The sequence below is a fragment of the Notechis scutatus genome, chromosome 1 (genome assembly GCF_049901735.1).
Source record: "Notechis scutatus isolate UNSWTSFEM ecotype Mainland chromosome 1, rNotScu1.2, whole genome shotgun sequence".
Lineage (NCBI taxonomy): Eukaryota > Metazoa > Chordata > Lepidosauria > Squamata > Elapidae > Notechis > Notechis scutatus.
In genome coordinates, this window is record NC_142009.1 from 136,665,244 (window position 1) to 136,683,622 (window position 18,379).

General features: G+C 41.9%; 1 long non-coding RNA gene across 1 annotated transcript; it reads left to right on the forward strand.

Annotated features, from left to right (window-relative positions):
* The first annotated feature begins 774 nt into the window (after positions 1-774).
* Positions 775-15,090, forward strand: LOC148133015 (uncharacterized). Its single transcript, XR_015747033.1, has 4 exons — positions 775-1,144; positions 2,500-2,575; positions 12,223-14,614; positions 14,676-15,090. It is a non-coding gene; the product is annotated as an uncharacterized LOC148133015 (long non-coding RNA).
* The last annotated feature ends 3,289 nt before the right edge of the window (positions 15,091-18,379 follow it).

Sequence of the window (18,379 nt, forward strand, 5' to 3'; positions counted from 1 at the left end):
GCAAAAAGAAATGAGATGGTGAAGTGATGTGTCTTTTGTAAACCATATAAAGAATGGCAAAGATATTATAGAATGAAAGAATGGCTAAGGACCCTAAAAGAGCATTTTAAAGGACACTAACTATGACAAGTCTTCATTTTCTTAATCACTTTGGGATATAATCAATTTATACTACAAAATAGGTCTTTGAAAATAGACCATGAAAAAATGGAAAGATTCTGAAATGTCCACAATGGAGGAATGGTTGGTGAAGATGGCAAAATTTAATGTATTTGTTTAGAGGAAGATTAATAACTAGGAACCTCTTATGGACTTTTTGCTGAAAAAAAGACAAATGAACTTGTGATTTGTCATTTGAAGATTAGAAAAAAAGATTATGGAAAGACGAAATTATAATGTATCCTTAGGGGAAAGAGGATAAAATATATAGGTATTAATGATCTCTGTCAAAAAGTTTGGAAGCCAGTTTTTCTTTTCTTTTTTTATATATATATTTTTTCTTATTTATTCTCCATTCTTCCTTATTTTCAATATTGGTATTATTTTTATATTCCTTAATATGTTAATAATTTTTATTAAAAAATAATCCATGTAATTCAGAACAAGTTCAATTATTTGCAGCAGAAAGTTATTAGATTGCATTTTTACAGGAAATAATTTTTGCTACATAGACATTTAATTGATAGACATTATCTAGAAAATATGACTTCATCTGGGAGAAAAAACTTATTTAAAACTAAAACTCCAAAATAAGAGATCCAAAATGCTTTGCAATCTGACAGTATATTTTGAGCATGTGCATCAGGGATAAACTATAAAACACATTTCCTCCAAGTCCTTTTCTACCTTCCAATTCCTTATCTCTTTTGTTTATATCTCTTTTGTAACTAGTACAGAACAAATGAGAGCCAGTCTGATGTTCTGATTAAGGCTTCAGGCTAGTAACTGGGAGACCATGAGTTATAGTACTGCCTTGGACAGAAAGCCAGCTGGGTGACCTTGGTCTAGTCACTTTCTCTCAGCCCTAGAAACAAGGTAATGACAAACCACTTCTAAACCAGCTTGCCAAGAAAACAATCCACAGAGTTTCTGAGAATCTGACATGGCTGAATAGAAAGGAAAAAGAAGAAAGAGAGCAAACAAAGTACATTGGAGGGAACCCTTTTAATTCTGTCCAGCTCTTGGTGAAAAGCTTACAGCTTTCTAAGATGTTGCTATGTAAAGATTCTTTTGTGACTTCACTGAGTTTCCTTTGGAACAATCGGGGGGGGGGGGGGAGGGAAGGGACCACTGTTGTCTTCTTACTTTTTAAACTATCACTCTAATTTATCGTCCTCCAAGTGTTAACCAGATCTGGTCCTTTTTGTGCTGAAACTGAAGGACTGAAAATGGTTTCAAATCACATACACTATTTTTCATACAATCAAGGATTTGGCAGATCTCTTCCACTGCAGTTCCCCTCTAGACCTTCTTAAGTAAAAGCTGGATCAGGCTCATTGTGAAGTTGCAAAAGTCAGAGGTTAATAAATTGGCAGATGCTAGGAAACGTTTTGGTGGGCACTATTTTGATGGACTCTTCAACAGTCTCTTTAAATGTTATCAGAACAAATGGTCCTGAGTAATTAGATCACCCTAAAGCAGGGGTGTTAAATTCAAGGCCCGGGGCCTGGATCTGGCCCACAGGGTGCTTAGATCTGGCCCATGGGGCCACCCTGGAAACAATGAAGGATGGGCCTGTGGTGCCTTTGCCAGCGAAAATGGAGCATGGGAGGGCCATGGGTGGCCCTCTCCGTTTTCACTGGCAGAGGGTTGCAGGAAGCCATCACAGCCAAAAATGAGCTCAGGAGCCCATTTTCACTGTCAGAGCACTCAGGCCACCACAGGCGCTCCTGACATGAGTGACATCAAGCTGGCCATACCCACCCTGGCCACGCCCACTCTGGACCACCCCAAGGTCAAACACAATCCTGATGTGTCCCTCAATAAAATTGAGTTTGACACTCCTGACCTAAAACAAGGGTGAGCTGCACTATACATTTTTATCATTTAGTGGACTACAAGCAGTGATGTTGTGTGGTCACAGTGGGCAAGTGCAATATTTTTAGCTTTTTAATGTTTGAAATCTCTGAGCAGTACCATTAAAAGTTTACCATTTTCTCTTAACCACTCCCATGGGAAAGAGTAATCTTATTTTTGGAGTTTAGAGAGTATAAAATTTGAGGAAGCCAGTTCCTCCATTAACAGCCTCTTCAACTTTCAAAGTAGGCCAGGAATGTTGGACCAGCCTACTCAACCCATTAACACACAGTCGATAGATCAAGGATTGTCCAACTCTTTCTTAAATTCATGTGCATTTTTTTGTATCTTGGTTTTCTCAGGAAAACCCGTCGTCAGATGTAGACTGAAAACTATTCAGAAATAATTCCATCTGCTGCTCTCCTTCATTTATCCTTCAATCCTGCCAGATCCAATTAATCTGTTCTATTTTTTCCACTGTAGGAGAAGCTTCCAGACAATTGATATACTAGCAAGATGCAACAGATTCTCAAATGGAGCTGGCAATGAAGGATTACGGGTATGGTCCAGGCTTTCACCATGCAATCAAAATTTCATGAAATTGGTCCATTAACTCAAAAAGCAATGATTTGATTTAAATGACTTCTTCTCTCACACACATCACTTTGCTTTAGCTGACTCACTGTGCTGTTTTGGGAGCTAGTCCCACTGAACTTATCTATTTAGACATGAATTATGAACTGGGAAGTGGGGTTGAGGGAAGATATTGTAAAACTGGTGAAATTGTAGGAGAAGGTCCAGGTTTGTGTCCACTCTTGACCTTGAAGCTTACTAAGTGATATGGAAGTTCATTCATTCTATCTCAGTAGCTTAATCCAAATGGTGGGGGGGGGGGAAATCCTTTTATATTTGATGTTATATGATTTTCCCAGCAAATCAGAAATATTTCTAATAACTGGAATCCCCATCTTAATTATCTTGCAGATGATTGATCAAGACAATAACTAGTTTCTACTAGCTGTGCTACTGAATTAAAGGGATTATTGTACAAAATAATTATTTTAAAAAAAATTCAAAATAGTGAATTCCACCTATTTTGTCTTGTCAGCATGCTCAATCTACCTGATGCTATAGAACAGGAGTTTCCAACCTTGGCAACTTTAAGACTTGTGGACTTCAGCTCCCAGATGGCTCAGGAACTCTTGGAGTTGAAGTCCACAAGTCTTAAAGTTGCCAAGGTTGGAGACCCCTGCTATAGGTAATACCTGTGTGCTATACCCACAACTAATAGTTTGTAAAAGCAAGCATAAGGTAAAGGTTCCCCTCACACATATATGCTAGTCGTTTCCAGCTCTAAGGGGCGGTGCTCATCTCCGTTACAAAGCCAAAGAGCCATCAATGTCCGAAGACGTCTCCATGGTCTTGTGGCCGGCATGACTAAACACCGAAGGCACACAGAACGCTGTTACCTTCCCATCCAAGTGGTCCCTATTTTTCTATTTGCATTTTTATATGCTTTCGAACTGCTAGGTTGGCAGAAGCTGGGACATGTAATGAAAGCTCACTCTATTATGCAGTACTAGGGATTCGAACCACCGAACTGCTGACTTTTCTGATCAACAAGCTCAGCATCTTAGCCACTGAGCCACCACATCCCTGAAAAGCAAACATTGCTTTTTAGGGATTTCTATAATATTCATTGCTCTATAGCATTGCTGTAATATTCTCTGACCTCATTTCCCTTCACCTATCAAGTTTTCACCTACCCTCTGCAATTATACACCAAATATAAAGCATGAGAAGTCATTTAATCCATCTTATGGCTGATACAATGCATTCTCATTTTTTACTCAGAAACGAGCAATTAGAATGGCACAGAACTTTTAAAAAGTATTGGTGGCATAGTGGTTAGAATGCAGTACTGCAGGCGACTTCTGCTGACTACTGGTTGTCTGCAATTTGGCAGGTTGATCGTGACCGGTTCAAGGTTGACTCAGTCTTCCAAGGCTGGTAAAATGAAGACCCGGATTGTTGGGGGCAATATGCTGACTCTGTAAACCCATTAGAGAGGGCTGGAAAGCACTGAAAAGTGATATATAAGTCTAGTGCCACTGCCATTACAATAAGCATTCACTTGAAGCAAGGTGACCATGTTGCTTACTTTGGTCTGCTTTGCAGTCTTTCACATTTTTCCCTGGTAGAGTTCATGCTATCAGAGAAACCTGAGGGAACTCTTCCAAAAAAACGTTCAAGGTGTCTCCCAGGTTGGCTTAGCCCAGCTTGAGCTTCAAGAAATCATACCAAGATGCAGAAGGAGTAGTCAGCTCGAAGTCACCTAGGATCACTGAGGAGCTCCCTAGGCATCATACTTCTTCCAACATGGGTTTCGGGAGAACCTCTTCTAGACTGCTCCCACCAATGAAGCACAATCTGGGAGCCCTTTATCACATGCGAAGGGGGAGCCAAGGTTGGGTAGGTTCATTGCAACTCTGCCAAGGTGGAAGAGACTTCTTCTAGGTACCTTCTTCCATATGTGGTGGTCATGCAAGGAAACCCAGAAGTATTGGCAAAAAATTAGGCGCTGGCTAGAGGAGATAACCAAGGAACAAATTGAGTACAAACCAGAGTCCTTCCTTCTAGGAATTTTTGATAAACAAATATCCAAAAAATCAAAGTATATTACAATTCATATCTTAACCGCGGCCAGACTGGCATTCGCCCAGTGTTGGAAATTACCTTCCATCCCCACTGAACATATGGTTATCCAGAAAATTTTACAATGCGCTGAAATGGACAAACTAACCCAAGCATTAAAAAATAAAGAATCCTCAACCTATTATAACAATTGGAATCCTTGGTATAATTGGCTAAACCAAAGATAGATCACTTCTAGGAAAATTAAGGCCGAGGGCTTCCGAAGCAGAGATAAAGAAAAGCACCGCCAATGACATTTTTGAAGAAGAAAGGATCTTACAGACAGTCACCAAAAATATGGTTTTATTTTAATTGTTTTCCCTATTCTACCCCCCGCCCTTCCCTTACTCTTCCCTCTTTTCTCTCTCAAGCCTTCCTCTCTTTCCCTCTTGGCCTATGCTAAGGCCTGTTTGTCTTTTTGTTGTACATAATTTGTAGTTGTGTTGTTTTTTTAAAGGTAAAATTAATAAAAGTTTTTTTCTAAAAAAAAAAAAAAGATATACAGCTGAATCCACTGGGGCTCACGCTGTTTATCAAATCGACAATTAAAATGACCAGAGTAGCACGTAATCCACAAAAACAATTAAAACATTGCCAGTACATATAAATAACCAATATGAAATTAATATAATGAATAATCAAATCAATCATGAACAAAATAATAGATGATGTAAATAACAATTACGGCAACAGCATGCAAAGTACCAAACTCTGGGAGAATTCTGTTTTAAGTAAAACTTGAATGCTGTAACACAGGGGTGTCCAACCTTTCACCTTCCCTGGGCCACATTAGAAGATGAAAATTTGGTTTGGGCCGCACATAATTAAATAAAATAATTAATTTAATTAAAAAATTAAATTAAATTAAATTAAATTAAATTAAATTAAATTAAATTAATAAAATAATAAAATAAAATAAAATTAAAATTATTATTTATTATTTATTAAAAATTATTTATTTTTTATTTTATAATTTTCCGGCCAAATTTTGCGGGGTGGGGGGAGGGGGAAGAAAGCTCGCCCGCCTCGCGCCTACCTCTCTTCCTGCAAATTATTTATTTTTTATTAATTTTCCGGCCAAATTTTGCGGGGGAGGGGGAAGAAAGCTCGCCTGCCTCACGCCTACCTCTCCTCCTGCAAATGCAGCAGCGGTGGCGGCGGCGCAGCAGCAAAGCAGCAGAAGCAGCAGTGGCAGCGGGGGGCAGAAGCAGCAGCGGCGGCGGCAGGGCAAAAGCAGCAGCGGCGGTGGCGGCGGGGGAGCAGAAGCAGCAGCGGCGGTGGCGGGGGGGCAGAAGCAGCAGCGGCGGTGGGGGCAGCAGCGCGGCGGGGCGGGGAGCAGAAGCAGCAGAAGCAGCAGCAGCGGCGGGGCAGGCAGGGGGGGCAAAAGCAGCAGCGGCGGCGGCGGGGGGGGGAAGAAGCAGCAGCGGCGGTGGCGGCGGGGGGGCAGAAGCAGCAGCGGCGGCAGTGGTGGCAACAGCAGGAGGTGGCAGGGCGGGACTTTTGGGCTGCAGCTGCCCGCCTTTTCTGTTGCTCGCCTCGCCCCGCCTCGTGCCTGCCTCTCCTCCTCCTCCTCGCTGGATCTTTCATGAAGGTTGGGGTGGGCGTTGGGCCGCATTACGAGGCGACCTGGGCCGCATGCGGCCCGTGGGCTGCGGGTTGGACAAGCCTGCTGTAACAGATGGAGCAAGGTTTATTTCTAAGAGAAGATGGTTCCCTATGGCAGCAGCTACAACAAATAAAGACAGCTCTCACCTCTGGTTTCTCTCACTTTATGAAAATAGGGTACCACCAGGAGCTTCTCCTGGGATGTGTATAATAATGAAATGATTTGAAATGAAACTGAAATAAGGGAAGGTTGGAATGAATATTTTAAGGATGTGTATGGGAATGAAGTGGTATCTTGAAGAGTGATGTTGAAAAGAAGGCTATAAATGTTAGTCTCCAAGAAAAAAAAAAGCTATACAGTTATTCATAGTAATTTTATTCTGTAGAAGTGCCACAGATACTGAATTAATAAATGCCCAAACTTCAGCCGGGAATATGTCCATCAGGTGATTCCACTGTTTTGCTGCTCTGCATTTCTGTGAATAAATGCAACAGCATCATAAATATTGATTTTGGGGTTGCCAAAGAACATTTTCAGGAATGAGCAAATCCCCAAATACAGAACCTGCAAATAACAAGGATTGCCTGATTATGCGGTGAGAATGCTAAATTGTTATAAAGCTGACAAGGGCAGATGGCGTAGCTGAAGAAAGGCTAAAATACGAATGTAGTTTTCTTACAGAGCAGCTGGGTGATTTGTTTAATCGGTAGGGAAGGCTGTCTTTGTGCCTGATGGGGAAAAGGACACTAATTTTCCCCTATACAAAAGGAAAAGTAACAAATATGAATGCAAAACCTACAAGGGGATTAGTTTGTTAAGTGTCCTTGAAAAGGTGCTTGGAAGAATTCTGATCAAGGAGGAACTAAAGATGACAATGAGCCAAATTTGAGAAATATCAGGCAGCAGAGGTATAGAACAAACTTTTGCTCTTCAGCATAGAAATGTATGATTAAAATTAGTTCCCCAGATCAGGAGAGCCTTATATTTAGCTCAATATAATGCTCTCCCTACAGCTGTCCTTGAAGGAAAATATAGGAATACCCCATATGAAACCCCATACTGCCTCTGTGGTATGTGTAGCATAGAAACCACAGCCCATGTTCTTCGGTATTGCCAGTTCTACAGGGGCAGAGACATCTCCCTGCCAACAAAAGTCTGTACAGTCAAGGCTATGGTTTTCCCGGTTGCAATGTATGTGAAAGTTGGACCAGAAGGAAGGCTGAGCACCAAAGAATTGAGGCCTTTGAACTATGGTGCTGGAGAAGAGTCCTGCAAGTCCCTTGGACTGCAAGGTGATCAAACTGGTCAGTCCTAGAGGAGATCAACCCTGACTGCTCTTTAGAAGGCCAGATCCTAAAGATGAAACTCAAATACTTTGGCCACCTAATGAGAAGAAAGGACTCACTGGGAAAGAGCCTAATGCTGGGAAAGATTGAGGGCAAAAAAAGAAGGGGAAGGCAGAGAATGAGGTGGCTGGATGGAGTCACTGAAGCAGTCGGCGTGAGCTTAAATAGACTCCGAGGGATGGTAGAGGACAGGAAGGTCTGGAGGAATGTTGTCCATGGGGTCACAATGGGTCAGACATGACTTCGCAACTAACAATAACAATAACAACAACAACAACAACAACAATAGAGGCATTTGCCATCAGTTGATTATCCTTCTTTTATTTAAATTCCTGGAGCACTCTGGTAACTTTTAGTTGCACTATATGTGAAACATGTAATTGTATAAAAGTGGCAAAATTTTGCTACATTATGTGTAAGCTTCACTCACAAATGGTTACTATCAGGAGATAGGGTTGTGTTACTCCTTTTATTGAACGTACTGTTTATATTGATCAATGATCAAAATAAAGTTCTGTCTGTGACAGGGATCTCCAAACCTGGCAACTTTAAGACTTGTAGACTTCAATTCCCATAATTCCTCAGTCAGCCATGAACTCTGAGAGTTGAAGTCCACAAGTTTAAAAGTTGCCAAGTGTGGAGACCTCTGGTCTATGATTTATGATTTAATTTATGGATTGTTCTGCATAGGGATAAAGTTGAAAATGTTTGATGAATGTGACAAGAGTGGGATATAATGGAAGGAAAAAATAAGGGAATAAATGGAATACTTAGTGACCGATTCATCATTGAGTAGGAAATGAGAAAAGGATATTTGATAAGATTTCGATTGTTTAATATAATTCTGGTTAAAGAAGTAAGAATACTTGTTAGAATGTTAGAGGTGAGTTAATAGAGGATATGAATATATCTGTATCTAGGCATGATGATGATACTGTTCATTGGCTGAGAACCCAACTACGATTAGATACCTCACATGATGCTACGGTACAAGGAATATGAATCTGAAAATTAATGTATCAGAGAAGTACAAACTAGCTATGCTTGGCAGAGAAAATGGAGTAAATAAATGAAAGCTAAGCATAAATGACAATAAAAAACTATAGCAAGTATACGAATGTGTGCAACATGCAAGGAACAGATAAGGAAATTCTAAGTTGTGCAAATGCTGATAGAATGTGGTTTGTTCTAAGGAATGAACATTTGCTATAAGAAGCAAAAATGGTTGTCTAGAAACATGCTTTACTGTATGGAAATCAGAATTGGGTGCATCAGGAGAAGCGTTAAAATAACTTGAAAGCAGTGAGAATTGAGTGTGGTAAAACAAGAAGAGACAGGGTGAAGAATGAGAAGAAGCTGAATAAATGTGAACTGAATACAAAACTGATCGGTACAAAAGAAATCTACTAAGGTGGTTTGGTCATAAAGAGAGAATGACTAAGGAGTGAATTGCAAAATAAAGGGATAGTAAGGTGGTTGAGAGAAAATAAAACTAAGAAAGTCATTACTGAATCTTCCAAAAGAAATGTGCAGAATTATTGAATGCTATTGTAATAGCGAAGACAAATGGATGGCATCTCCACTTTTGTTCTGTGCTTTTCTGTTAAAAAAAAAAGTGTCTCTTGTCTTCTTCTACAAAGCCTGATTGGGTAAGGCCTGAGATTTCTAGAACAAGCTTCTGAGCTCCCGCCCCCACCTTCTTCCTCCTCAGCTTTCTCAGTTATTTGCTCATCTCTTGAGGCAGACTAGCTAAAGAGCATTAATCTTGTTGTTTTAAGAAATGCTCTCAGCCCCAAGGCCAGCCACTCATGGAAGGAAGATTTGAAATATGAAGTAGTACTGTCTTCCCAAGCCTTTTTATGGCTGATAGGCAAGAAGGAGAAACAATACAGGTGCTTAATTAGAAATGTAACAATTGCAGTTATGTGCTATATATAGGGAGGAATTTCGGTTAAAGAGGTCAATCCCAACAAAGATGCTACATACAAGCTGGTATAATCTAAGAATGCCCATGGACAAGGATGGTGCTTTCAAATGAAAGGAACATGGGATTTGATTCTGTACTTAACATTCTTCTATGAACGTTGCCATTTCTTGCTCTGTTGCCTTGACCATGAATGCAATGAGCCATGTGCAGATATGAACACTGGGGAAACAAAACAACCACTTCATAAACACATGGTACAACATGGGAGAACAAATCCATCAGAACTAGATTCAGCAGCCCATCTGCAGTTAAAAGGCAAAGGCCACTCTTTTGAAGAGTAGCAAAGCCCACATTTTGGACAGAGAGGACCACTGATCTGAAAGATCAGGAGGCCATTTATGTCAAAATTGAGCAGCCCTCTCTCAACAGAGGAGGAGGGATACGACATCATCTATCTCCAGTCTACAACACAGTCCTTTCAACAGTTCTAAGAAGGCTCCACACCTATTTGCACCATTCAGGTGACCCTGATGACACAGATAAACCGCCAGGTGACCTCAATGACTCTCTTAAAAAATGCAAAGGTCCAGCTGTCTGCAAGGAGTACAAATCCTTTTATTCCCCACCATTCAGCCACAGCTGAAGAAGCTTCTTGGATGAGAAGCGAAACATCTTCAAAAACAAAAACAAAAAACCAGAAAGTCCAGTTGCCTCTTGAAAAAGCACCTTTGGGACTTGATCGTGAATATTTCTGTCTATATGTTGCATGTAAAGCTTTTTTCTTCCTTTGCTTTCTCCAATAAATCTGCCCACAATTCAGAGATGGAAAGATTAAAGAAAAGACAAATTATGGAACACTATGTTGATGTGGAAGAACCAAAATGATTTGCAAGAGTAGAAAAGTATGGAGAGTATATAGAATGAAGTAGACATGAGCTAGACTTAGCTATATTCCCTTGTACTATTTCATGCCCTTTATTTCTTGGCTGTTTGTTACCTATTTCTTTTCTGCACCTTGCATAACACTATTTACTCTGAAAAGGACTAATGTGATAGTTATGTACCGTATTTGCCGGCGTATAAGACGACTGGGCGTATAAGACGACCCCCAACATTTCCACTCAAAATATAGAGTTTGTTATATACTCGCCGTATAAGACGACCCCCCACTTGGAGGCATGTTTTTCAGGGCAAAAAAGTCATCTCATACGCCGGCAAATATGGTAAGTTGTAACACTTGGGGTATTCTGGATATAATTCTTGATTGACACCCCCACCCCTTTCCCCCAAACTTACAAAGCCACCAAAATGCTTTAGAGAGGCAGCTTCGCCTTTCTCAGGCTGGCACTCAATTCCTCTCCCTTTCTTTGTGACAGCCCCCGCGTGCGTGCATCGGGACTCAAGGGTGGGGGATGGACAGCTGCCAACTCTCTCTCTCTCTCTCTCTCTCTCTCTCTCTCTCTCTCTGTGTGTGTGTGTGTGTGTGTGGTGTGGAGGGTAATTCCGCTATCTCTGGCCTCCGCTCGGTTTTAAAGTCACTTGGCCGGTTCCCAAGTCGCAGCGCGCTGGCCGGGAGACGCGGCGCCGGGTGGCAGCTCGGTGCAGGGGAGGCGGATCTTTCTCTCTAAGTGAGGAGGGGACAAGAGGAGGGGTGGGACGGGACGGGGTGGGAGGAGGTCCTCGCCTTCTTCCACCGCTCACCGGACCCTTTTCTTCCCAAGGGGACCCTGGAAAGCAGCTCGGGAGCCGGGTGGCCCTGCCCAGCAGGGTCCCATCAGGAACTTCCCGAGGAAACCCCCGCCCCAAGCACAGCCCTCCCGGTCTTTCAAAGAGGGAGGAGAAGCGGAGGAGCAAATTGCCGCCCCGCCCGCTGCCCAGAAGGAGGGGCCACAGTCCACCCCACCACCTTCTCCCTCCCACTCCCGGGCCATTACGCGGCTCGGGGCTGGCTGGGCGGCGGCCCGCCAGAGACCCTCCGCTCCACCCCCACCCCACTTCCAGATTGGCCTCAGCGCGCCCGAGCCGGGCGGAGGGTGGGGGTGGGGGGGAGGAGGAGGAAGAGAGACTCCGGCTGGGCTTGAAGGGGCTTCGCAAGTTGCGGAGCCCCGCCCCATCACTCTTGCACCGAGTGACAACGTATTTACCGGCGTATAAGACGACCCCCACTTGGAGGCATGTTTTTCAGGGCAAAAAGTCGTCTTATACGCCGGCAAATACGGTATGTGCATAGAAAATAGATATTTTCTTCAAGGAAGTTGTTTTGAATGCATACAATTTGATTTTGGGGGAAGGGGAGAATAAGAATGTTCTCAATGTGAGACTAATTGCTATAAAACATTATTAGTTCCTATAACACCTTATTCTAATATGATTTTTGTCCCCTACTTCACATCCTAACCCTAAGTGCCATAAATAAAAGCACAGTGTTAGTGAATATGTGCTTTTTCTAGTAAGTCACAATGGACAAGGCAATTAACTATCAGTTCATAGCTTCTAGGCCTTTAATGAATAGATAGCAAGGAAAAATAAGTGGGAATTTTCTAGCTTAAATAAAGTGAAACTTCTATTGATTTTCTGAACATCATGTACATTTTAAAGGCAATATCCCATTTTTCTTCTCTCACTTTCCACAGAGAAAGCATACACGTGCATGATACATGTGCCCAAAGGACTCGGGAAGACTCAAATTACACAAACACTAAGCGGTGTTTTGCAGGCTGGACAATGTGATACAATCTGTGTGATGGAAGACTGGGATGACCCAGAGTGTAACACAAACGTAACAAAATCCAAAACGTAAATAAATGTCCTTTAATGCCTCCAGCTTGGTCCCACTGTTCAACAATACTCAGTTGGAGATAAAACGTACTCAAAAATAGTCTTCAAAAGAAAGCAATATAGTCCGAACTTAATGAGCAGATAGAGGTGAAATAACAAACCAAACAAACTACAATGACGAAATTTCCACAACGGAACAGGAGAAGGATTTATCAAATTCAAGGAGATAACAAGGCACAGTCTGTTGGAAGGACGCCAACCAAGATAACTTCAGACCCAAAAATAAAACATGCTTTGTTTCCAGCATTTGCCAGTACGCAGGTCCAGACTCTTATTCAGTTCTCACACCTGCAGCCCATGAAGAGGATCAAGGTCCTCTCCTCCCGAGGAGACCATGTCTCTCCCTTATCCTCTCCCCCCTGAGTGCCCTAGGATGGATAGGGGATGGGCCTAGGTCCTCCTCTGACTGCTCAGCCGGCCTCTGCCCTTCCCCAGCCTCCTCCACAACATCCAGAGCTACACTTCCACTCCCTGTCGGCTGTTCCTCCTCTCCCTCAGCCAGTCTCCACCAGGGACATGACAGAAGTCTGTCGGTAGAGTAGTGCAGCATTTCATGGAATGTCTGTATCCCCATATGCTGTGTGGTTACGTGATCGTTCCTAGAAGCATGAGAGAAGGCAGGCCACGTATAAGTTTATCATGCTTTTTTTTAATGCTGCTGGAAGAGATTTCTCAGCCAATTAATTCATTTTTAAGAACAGTGTGAAAATTGCCCTGCCAAAGTGACAATACAATGAAGTACATTTTTTGAGGTTCTGCCAGTGCTCAGCCACAGTAGGGGCTGTAAATAAAAGCTTTTAAATATGTTTTACGTAAAGCCTGGGGGGTGTCCAGTGAACTGATGAAAACAATGAAGGTGGTTGCTTTCAACGCACGTTATGGATTGTCTCGGTACGAACAATTTTCTTAATTAATTCAGCCCAGCCATTTAAGGGTTTGAGTAATTGTATCTTTTATCAAGATGGAGAGGCAGGAAGGCATCCTGGCAGTACAGAACTATCAGGAGAGAAGACTTGTTTAAAATGAAAAGAGGCTTATGATTATGCTTGATCATTAGATGGACATAAGTGTGGCTTGGGGAAAGCTGTAATCCCCATCCATGGAGAGTTCATTGGTTTTATGACTCTTGATTGGATAGCTGGACAATAAAAAGCAGGAAACTATACGGAATCATTTGAAAATTTATTGGTAGTGTCTGCTGTTCTTTTTAATTGTCCCCAGATCTACCTGATCCGGCAGGAATCTGTTTCTCACATTGCCCCTTTGTTAGGAATATAAGTCACCTAACAGGTATTTGGGTTAGAAATATATAAGCCAAGATAGACATTTTAATACTGTCTCTTTAAGAGCATGCTAAAAACTGCAATTGGGTGCGGTTACTCAAACGGCCATAAGATGGAGCCAGAAACCTGGGTTGTTTAGCCTTAGTCTCAGAAGAGAGTGAATCTCTGTTTCCTTCTGTTGGAAAGTATTGCCGTTCCTCCATTTTTCCTAATTGACTGATATTCCTGGATTTAATGTAAGTCTGATACTGAACTGTTTTTGACACTGGAATTTGATATTTGGATTATCCCTGGATTGAAAACTGACTGATTTACTTGTGAATGACTTTGGATTGCTTATTTTGGACTTTGCTTAAACCTTTCTGGAAGTAAAAAACCTACATTTACTGTACAGTGTATCTGTGTACTGTGTGTGTATTATTCAAACACTTCTCTCAAATACGTCTCCTTGTATGCGCTCACTCTCCTAACGGGGAATTACCTCAACACCCTTCGGACAAGAACAGTAAGGATGGAAAGATAGCAGATACAGATAGTCCTTGGCTTATGACCACAACTGACCCCCACGTTTCCGTTGCTAAGTGAGACAATTGTTCAGTGAATGTTGCCACAATTGTTAAGGGAATAGCTGCAGTTGCTAAGTTAGTAAAGTGGTGGTTAAGTCAATCTGGCTTCCCCACTGACTTGGCTTGTCAGAAGGTCTCAGAGGTGTAAACATGACCTGAGGACATGTCTTAAATGTGTGAGCCAGTTTCCAAGCATCTAATTTTCATCAGTGAACATGGAGATTCTGCAATGGTCTAAAGCAGGAGTGTCAAAGTCAAGGTGGCCCATGGGATGCATAGATCTGGCCTGTGGGGCCAACCTGGAAATAGCAAAGGACTAGCCTGCGATGCCTCTGCCAGTGAAAACAGAGCTCCCAAGCTCTGTTTTCATTGGCAGAGGGTTGCAGGAAACCATCGCAGCTGAAAACACAGCTCAGGAGCCCATTTTCATTGGTAGAGCACTCAGGCCATCACAGGCACCACCCATATGAGTGACGTTGAGCTGGCCACGCCCACTCTGCCCCCCCCCCCACACACACACACACATGTGAGGTCAAACACAACCCTGACGTGGCCCTCAATGAAATCGAGTTTGACACTCCTGGTCCCTAAGTATGATGACCGGGGCGTGGCACAAAAGCAACAAAGTCGCAAAAATGGGTAAAGTTCCTTTAATACCTCCAACTTGGCCCCCAGCATCCAGTTATCCTCGGCTGGAGATCAAACTCTTCCAAAAACAGTCTACAAAGAGAAGAAATGCAGTCTGAACCCAAAATACAGATAAATTAGAAATAAAAAACCCAACACAAACCACTCTGAAGTAATTAACACGACAAGCCAGGATAATAAATTACAGTCTTCCAAAAGATAATGAAGCACACACAGTTGGGAGGACCAAAACCCAGATAAGCCTTGAAAAAGATAATGCACGCTTTGCTTCCAGCAAGGAGCTGTGTGCAAACGCCCTTCTTATATCCTGTTCTCCCAGCTGCAACTAATGAAAGGGATCAAGTCCTTTTTTTCTCCCGTAAGCCACGTTGCTCCCTTCTCTGTTCCTCCCTGCGTGCCCTAGAATGAAGACGGGGTGGCCCTGGGTCTTCCTCTGAATGTCCAGTCGGACTTTGCCCTTCCCCCATTTCTTCCACAGCCACCGGCGCCACACTCTCACTCCCTGTCAGCTCCTCAATCTCCCCCTCAGAATCAGACTCCAACAAGGGCATGACACTAAGTGTGAAAAATGGTCATAAGTCACTTTTTTCAGTGCCATTTTTACTTGAAACAGTCACTAAATGAACTGTTGTAAGTCAACCTGTAATTCAGGCAATAAATATGTTTGGTATTTTAATGCTTGTTAAAATTTGTTTGAATATCTCTCTTCTTTCTTTTATTCACATGAACTGTAATCTCTCCTTCACTCTATCCTCTATCTATTTATCTATCTTACACAACCTAGATGTCAACACTGAGTTTACTATTGAAACCCGCATTGTACAACAAATACATTGATGCAATCTGTAGCAGTTTCTTTTATCTAATGTTATAGTCAACTTTGGACAAAAAAGTCACATAATTGCATGTTTGTGATATTAACAACCTAATTGAAATTCATATTGATAGAAGATTTATCTTTTTCTTTTGCTTACAACACTGTGCATTATCTAAATAGTAGACTGTCAATAAATTTAATTAATATTGTAGAAACATTGATGTAAAGACTGTATTGAAGCAATGTACGTATGAAGATTTACAACAATAAAATCGGGGCGGGGGGGGGAGAACTAAAAGAATCATTTTGTGAGATGGGGAGGAAGGAGAAAACCTGTTCAATGCTTTATTCTTTCATTGTAAAGCAGCTTCAAATCTCTGTCCCCAAAAGGCGGGTGATTAAAAATGTTTCTTCCCACCCTCCCTTCCTTTTTATCTAACTTGAGCAGGAACATTTTAAGTTCCAACATAATCAAAAAAGAAAGAGCTACTCTTCCATGACCCAACCTTTTTTCCTCACAGATCACATTCTGCCCAGAATCTATCCATCAAGACATTTTTATTTACATGAGTATAAGAAAATATTTTAAGACTATTTATTTTCTTTCAAAATATACATTCTCATTTCTTAGCCAAAACTATGTCATCCTATTCAGAGATGTATATTCATATAAAGTATATTCAGGTTTACACATTACCTCTAGTCGTGTTGATTTAGTCAATTCATGTTCAGAATGAATGAATCTCACCAGCTTCCTTATTATAGGTAATCCTTGGCTTACAACCAGAGGTGGTATTCAGCAGGTTCTGACCAGTTCTGGAGAACCGGCAGCGGAAATTTTGAGTAGTTCAGAGAACCGGCAAATATCACCTCTGACTGGAGATTTTACACTATCCTTCCCCTGCCACACCCACCAAGCTACGTCCACAGAACTGGTCGTAAAAAAAAATTGAATCCCACCACAGCTTACAACCACAACTGAACCCAAAATTTCTGTTGCTAAATGAAACATTTGTAAAATGAATGTTGCCCCATTTTATGACCTTTCTTGCCACAGTTGTTAAGTGAATCACTGCAGTTGTTAAGTTAGTAACATGGTTGTTTAGTGAGTCTGGCTTCTCCATTGACTTTGCTTGTTAGAAGGTCACAAAATGGTGATCACATGACCCTGGGACACTGCAACTATCATAAATATGAATCAGTTCCCAGGCCTCTGAATTTTGATCACATGATTTTGGGGATGTTGCAACCATCATAAATATTTAAAAAAAAATAGGCATAAGTTACTTTTTTCAGTGCTGTTGTAACTGCGAACGATCCCTAAATGAACTGTTGTAAGTAGAGGACTATCTGTACAAGATGCCATTAATGATCCAAAGGTGCTTTTTCAAGAGACAACTGGACTTTCTGGTTTTTCTTTGAAGACCTTTAGCTTCTCATCCAAGAAGCTTCTTCAAGAAGCTGAAGAAGCTTCTTGAATGAGACGCGAAATGTCTCCAAAGAAAAACCAGAAAGTCCAGTTGTTCTTTGACAAAGCACCTTTGGGACAACCATGACCTGGATGACTGAGAATCTCCACAGACATTTAGCTATATATATAAGGTTATACAATTACCACATTTGGGACAATCAGACGATATGTCACTGCTTTTAGCACCAGCATACATCCCTCTTAGGAGACGGGCTCTGCTTATAATAAAGGCAGTGAAATCTTGGCCAGAAGATGCTTCCCAACAACTTCAGGATTGTTTTGAGAACACAAATTGGGACATCTTTTACCACCCTGACCTAGAGGTGCACTGTTCTCTGCTATATCAAACACTGCATAGATACTATCACTGTATTAGGATCTATCCCAATCAGAAACCCTGGATGACCAAGGAAGTCCAGTGCCTCTTGCGTGACAGGGCCAAGGCCTTTAGGTCCGGTGATGGGGCAAAATACAGTGTTGCCAGAGCTAATCTGAAGAAAGGTATTCGGAAGGCCAAGATTATAAGAGGAAGATTGAGGATAATTTTTATAGCAATAACATGAGGCAGGTGTGGTGAGGGATTCAACAAATTACAAACCATCAACCAACCAATGTCATCCCTGCTGAGGGGGATGCTTCATTGGCAGAGGAACTGAATCATTTCTTTGCTCGCTTTGAAGTGGAGACATCAGAGACAGCTAAAACACAATTACCAGCCAATTGTAGCCCCCACCTCATTTTGGAGGAACAGGAGTTTAGGAGCATTCTGAGGGCTGTGGACCCTAGAAAGGCTGCCAGTCCTGACGGTATCTCTGGCCGAGTGCTGAAAGACTGTGCTGATCAGTTGGCTGGAGTCTTTACCAGGATCTTCAATTGGTCTTTATCCCAATCCACTATTCCATCTTGTTTGAAGGCTTCTACCATTGTTCCGCTGCCAAAGAAGTTTCTTATCAATAACCTCAATGATTACAGACCAGTGGCACTCACTCTTATCATCATGAAATGCTTTGAGAAATTGGTTTGCCAGCACATCATTTCTGGTCTTCCGGATACATTTGATAAACACCAGTTTGCATACAGAAAAAATAGATCTACAGAGGACGCTACAACCATCACTCTTCACACTGCTCTGACTCATCTAGAACAGCGGGAGGTTAAGTGAGGATG